The sequence below is a fragment of the Bos grunniens genome, chromosome 15 (genome assembly GCF_055505025.1).
Source record: "Bos grunniens cultivar Pamir isolate PY7600 chromosome 15, Bosgru_T2T1.0, whole genome shotgun sequence".
Lineage (NCBI taxonomy): Eukaryota > Metazoa > Chordata > Mammalia > Artiodactyla > Bovidae > Bos > Bos grunniens.
Window position 1 is genome coordinate 72,744,791 of NC_141179.1, and position 6,000 is coordinate 72,750,790.

The 6,000-nt window shown below is 40.9% G+C and overlaps 1 long non-coding RNA gene across 11 annotated transcripts in view; it reads right to left on the reverse strand.

Moving 5' to 3' along the window:
* Positions 1–5,394, reverse strand: part of LOC147358453 (uncharacterized) — a 137,930-nt gene extending 132,536 nt beyond the window's left edge. For 3 of the 11 annotated variants that reach the window (XR_015141689.1, XR_015141680.1, XR_015141682.1), the window contains exon 1: positions 5,227–5,391. This is a non-coding gene — a long non-coding RNA (uncharacterized LOC147358453). Of the gene's footprint in view, positions 1–5,226 lie in introns of all 11 variants that reach the window. The other 8 variants (XR_015141684.1, XR_015141679.1, XR_015141685.1 and 5 more) reach the window with 6 other exon arrangements.
* Between the last annotated feature and the right edge of the window lie 606 nt (positions 5,395–6,000).

Here is a 6,000-nt window from a genome sequence, read left to right on the forward strand (position 1 = left end):
ACACATGGGGAAAAATAGTCCAAGATCCACTCAGGTATATTATTATTAACATTGCTACATCTGTAACAAATTAGAAGCTTTATGACCATCCTATCATCTTACATTTTATTGGTTTGCCTCTATATTTAATACATTTGTAAATAAGCAAATCTGATGAATGTTTTCTTGGTGTAAGGCTCAAACATTTCATCAATATAAAACTTCCCTTCAGATAAGAATGTTCACTGTATGGAAGAAGATGGCAGAGAAGATGTGGGGATCACCAGCCTCCCCAGAAATACATCAAAAACTCAACAAGACATAGAATAACTCCTACAAAGCAACCTCTAGACGACAGCAGAAGACCCCAGGGCTCTGGGGAGAATGGGGGGACAGGCTAAGCTCCCTGGAATGAGGTAGGAGAAAGGATTAGAGACTTAAAAAGGGACAAGACAGAGAACCTCTGGACAGAGCTTGTGCCCCAAGGGAGGGAGGCAGTCCTAAAACAGGAGGAGTTCCCATGCAAAGGAAATCTCCCTGGCAGGCAGACCCAAGGGGGAGCCGCAGAGTCTTGGAAAACCAGGCAAAACAGGGACTTAGCAGAAAAGAGAGAAAGCTGCGCTTCTCAGCTCAAGGACTGTGGCCCCATTCAGACAGTGGGCTCAGGGAACTGAGAGAGAAGCCCACAGAAGCCCCGGGGCACAGAGGGCTGTCATGCACGCAACCCTCCTGGCTCGGAGAGTGGCCTAGGGAGCTGAAAGAATACACAAGTCCCAGGACAGAGGGCGTGGACCTCTGAAACAAGGGCACACAAGTGGGTGAGCTGAAACGAATGCACACAAGCCCTGAGATGCAGAGGGTGGGCCCGGGAGCTGAGACAAGTGCACCCTAGCTCTGCAACATAGGGGACAGGCTGAGGGGGCTGAGGGAAGACCGTAGGAGTCTCTGGATTGCAGAGAGCACAGTTGGGGAGCTAAGAAAAGATCTGCAGAAGCCCCTACCTAGCAAGCTTCAGCTAGCAGAGCAGGGCAGGACTGGGGAACAGAAGCACCGGCAGTGATTCCAGGGACAAGTAGGGGGTGGGCGGCAGTGCAGATATGCTGAGATGGCCACTTTCAAGTGGCTGTGGAAATAGATGTGTCTAACACTGCCAAGAGGAGAGTGAGAAAGTTGGCTTAAAAGTCAACATTCAGAAAACTAAGATCATGGCATCTGGTCCCATCACTTCATGGGAAATAGATAGGGAAACAGTGGGAATAGTGTCAGAGTTTATTTTGGGGGGCTCCAAAATCACTGCAGATGGTGATTGAAGCCATGAAATTAAAAGACACTTACTCCTTGGAAGGAAAGTTATGACCAACCTAGATAACATATTCAAAAGCAGAGGCATTACTTTGCCAACAAAGGTCCGTCTAGTCAAGGCTATGGTTTTTCTTGTGGTCATGTATGGATGTGAGAGTTGGACTGTGAAGACAGCTGAGTGCCGAAGAATTGATGCTTTTGAACTGTGGTGTTGGAGAAGACTCTTGAGAGTCCTTGGACTGCAAGAACATCCAACCAATGCATTCTGAAGGAGATCAGCCCTGGGTGTTCATTGGAAGGACTGATGCTAAAGCTGAAACTCCAGTACTTTGGCCACCTCATGCAAAGAGTTGACTCATTGGAAAAGACCCTGATGCTGGGAGGGATTGGGGGCAGGAGGAGAAGGGGACAACAGAGGATGAGATGGCTGGATGGCATCACCGACTTGATGGACATGAGTTTGGGTAAATTCCAGGAGTTGGTGATGGACACGGAGGCCTGGTGTCCTGTGGTTCATGGGGTCACAAAGTTTGGACATGACTGAGCGACTGAACTGAATCGAACCTGCTTGATCTGCTTGATCTCCTCCCACTTTAATATAGATAACATAGGCACAAGTCATCCCTAACAATAAGTCAATACAAACAACTCAACCAACCTTTCCCTCCAAAGGCAAAAACCAAAAGTAAGAAGGAATACAACCCTAAAGCCTGGAAAAAGGAGACCTCAAGTGGAGCAACTTAGAAAAAAAGAAAAATTAAAAGACAGAGAAATAGAGCAGAAATGAAAGAACAAGGTAGAATTTCAGAAGACCAAATGAAGAGGTAATAAGCAATCTACCTGAAAGAGAATTCAGAAGTAAAAATTCTCTGAAGACTTGAAAATAGAACGGAGAAAAATGCAAGAAATATTTAACAAGTTAATACAATGAGCAAGGACACAGAAGAAATAAAGAATAAGCAAACAGAGATGAATAATAAAATTACTGAAATTAAAAATATTCTAGAAGGGACCAGTAGAAGAATAACTGAGGCAGAAGAATCGATAAGTGAGCTGGAAGATAGTATGGCGGGAATAACTGCTGAAGAGCAGAATAAAGGGAAAAGAATGAAAAGAATTGACTATAGCCTCAGAGACCTTTGGGACAACATTAAATGCACCAACATTTGAGTTATAAGGGACCCCAGAGAACGAAAGAATAAAAAAGCCACTGAGAAAGTTTTTGAATCAATTATAGTTGAAAACTTCTGCAACATGGGAAAGGAAATAGTCAATCAAATCCAACAAGCACAGAGAGTCCCTTATAGGATAAACCCAAGGAGAAACACATTGAGAAACATATTAATCAAGCTAACAAAGATTAAGCACACTGATGTTAAAAGTAGCAAGGGAAAAGCAACAAGTAACATACAAGACAAAACCCATATGATTTGCAGTGGATCTTTCAGCAGACACTGCAGGCCAGAAGGGAATAGCAGGATATATTTAAAGTACTGAAAGAAAAAAAAAATATCTACAACCAAGATTACTACACCTGGCAAAGATCTCATTCAAAATTGATGGAGAAATCAAAAGCTTTGCAGACAAGCAAAAGTTACACAGCCTTACCACAAACACTAAAGTGACTCACATAGGCAGGAAGCACGAGAGAAAGGAAGACCTACAAAGACAAACCCAAAACCACTCAGAAAATGACAATAGGAACATATGTATCAACAATTACCTTAAACGTAAACAGATTAAATCCACCAACCAAAAGATACAGACTGACTGAATGGATACAAAGTCAAGACCCATATATGTGCTGCCTACAAGAGACCCACTTCAGACCTAGAGACACATAGACACTGAAAGTAAAAGGATGGAGAAAGATATTCCATGTGAATGGAAACCAAAAGAAAGCTGGAGTGGCAATCCTTATTTCAGACAAAATAGGCTTTAAAATAAAGAATATTATAAGAGACGAAGAAGGACACTACATAATGATCAAGGGGTCAATCCAAAAAGAAAACACAACAATTGTAAGTATTTGTGTACCCAACATAGAAGCACCTCAATACATAAGGGAAACACTAAAAGGTGTAAGAGGGGAAATCAATAGTAACACAGTAATAGCAGGGGGACTTTAACACCCCACTCACACCAATGGACAGATCATCAAAACAGAGAATACATAGGGAAACACAAACTTTAAATGAAACATTAGACCAAATGGACATAATTGATATCTTTAGGACTTTCCATCCAAATGCAGAACACCACACTTTCTTCTCAAGTGCACATGGAACATTCTCTGGGATAGACCACATCTTGGGCCACAAATCAAGCCTCACTAAATTTAAGAAAATTGAAATCATATCAAGTATCTTCTCTGATCACGACACTATGAGACTAGATATCAACTACAGGGAAAAAAAAGAAAAACATGGACCCCAATATTCACTGCAGCACTATTTACAATATCTAGAACATGGAAGCCACCTAGATGTCCATCGTCAGATGAATGGATAAAGAAGCTGTGGTACATACCTATATAATGGAATACTACTCAGCCATAAAAAAGAAATGCATTTGAATCGGTTCTAATGAGGTGGATGAACCTAGAGCCTTTTATACAGAGTGAAGTCAGTCAGAAAGAGAAACACAAAATATCGTATACTGACACATACATGTGGAATCTAGAAAGATGGTACTGATGCCTTTATTTTCAGGGCAGCAATGGAGAAACAAACATAGACACCAGACTGATGGACACGGAGGAGGCAAGGAGGGAGAGGGCGAGATGTATGGAGAAAGTAACATGGAAACTTACAATGCCGTATGTAAAAGAGCCACTGAGAACTTGCTCTATGACTCAGGGAAGTCAAACAGGGGCTCTGTGACAGTCTAGAAGGGTGGGATGTGGAGGGATATAGGAGGGAGGTTCGGCATGGAAGGACACGGGTGTATCTATGGCTGATGTTTGCTAGAAAACCACAAAATTCTGTAAAGCAATTATCTTTCAGTTAAAAAACTAAAGTATCAAAAAAGAAAAAAAAATAATCAAAACATCTGAATTTTACCCCAAAGGATCTTCTTCACTTTGCTTTCTAGCTGTATGTGATGAACCTGTGAATCAACTTTCCCAGTTCTTACCGCACTTGGTTTAAACCTCAGCAGCTGCCTCTTATATAATCCTGCTCAAATTTGTTGATTCCATTTTACACTTTGAATCTTGTCTCTGATTTGATAAGGGTGCTGATTCTAGAGACTAATCCTCTGGCCACTATGCTATCAGTAGCATGCCCAGGCACTATGAACCTAAAAAAGGAAGTTTGAGTCATTTCATATATTTGTGTATTATTTCCCTTAGAGACTAGAAAGTCTATGTGGGAAGTGATTGTGTTTATACACTTGTATTCTACTCATTAACCAGCTCAGTGATGCTCAATGAAACCTATAATATATTCACTGAATAATTTTGGTTTTTACCTCCAAGTTGATTTGACCAACTGTTTTGTTCCTATTTTACTTCCTTTTCTGGTAAAATAAGGCATGAAAGAAAGGTTATAGGAAAATGAACTTTGTAACACACATAATCAACCACAATGGGCTTTTATATTAATTTTTGTTTTATTAAATTAGTAACCCTCTACCTATAAATCTATATCTTATTATAAATTCTTAAACACCACATCTGTGACTCAAAACTTACTGCAAAATTCGATGAAATAGTCTTACAGTACTATGGTAAATGAAATATGATCATAGATTGTATATAGCTCCTCCAGTTAACAGGTGAAACCTACTTCCCAAACCTCCTGAGGCTTCGTAGCCCCTGTAACCTGCTTTGAATAACCGATGGTAGTAGAAGAGACACTGTGAATTTGAAACCTAGGCTTCCTCAAGTTTTGCAACTTCTACCTTGATGCTCTTTGGCCATCACAAAAAGAATAATGTTCTTACCTCCAGCAAGTTGAGAGGCGCTGTAGAGAAGAACCAAAATGCCGAAGCAGACAGCCAGCCAGCAGCTCTGAGACGCATGAGTGAAGCCATCTTGAACCTCCCAGACCAACCCATCCTCTTTCTGAAGGCAAACACGTGAATGAACCCAGATGCAACCAACAGAGGAAATGATGAACGAAACTGAATTGGGAGAAATAACAAATTAGGTTTGACCCAAAACACTTGGGATAGTTGGTGCTGCATCAACAGTGATCTAAAATTTAAAAATACTAATTATCCATATGCATATGTATGACTGAGCCCTTTTGCTGTTAACCTGAAACTATCACAACATTGTTAATCAGCTATACTCCAATACAAAGTTAAAGAAAAGATTTGAAAATAAATAAAAATACTAATTATATTATGGATTTTTTTAAGAAAAGGATGCTCACGGTAACAGTAAGGAACTGTGAGTTTGCTTTGCCTCGCAGAGCCTGTGTCCTGACTGCCAAGGTATTAAGGAAGGAGCTGAGGGAAGAGGGGTTCTACAGGAGGGGTTTCAGTGCTAGCTAGCCATACCATCGCTTCTTCTAGAGACTCTTTCCATGAAAGCTTCTAGAGGGAGCAGATCCCATACACTGTTATCTTGGTGTCTTTTACCTCACCAGGGATGACATCTTTGATTGCCAGAAGCTAATACAATCCTTTCTCTTTATTATTTTAACTAAAAGAGTGTGTGTGTTAGTCACTCAGTTATGTCCAACTCTTTGTGACCCCATGGACCTCTATTCC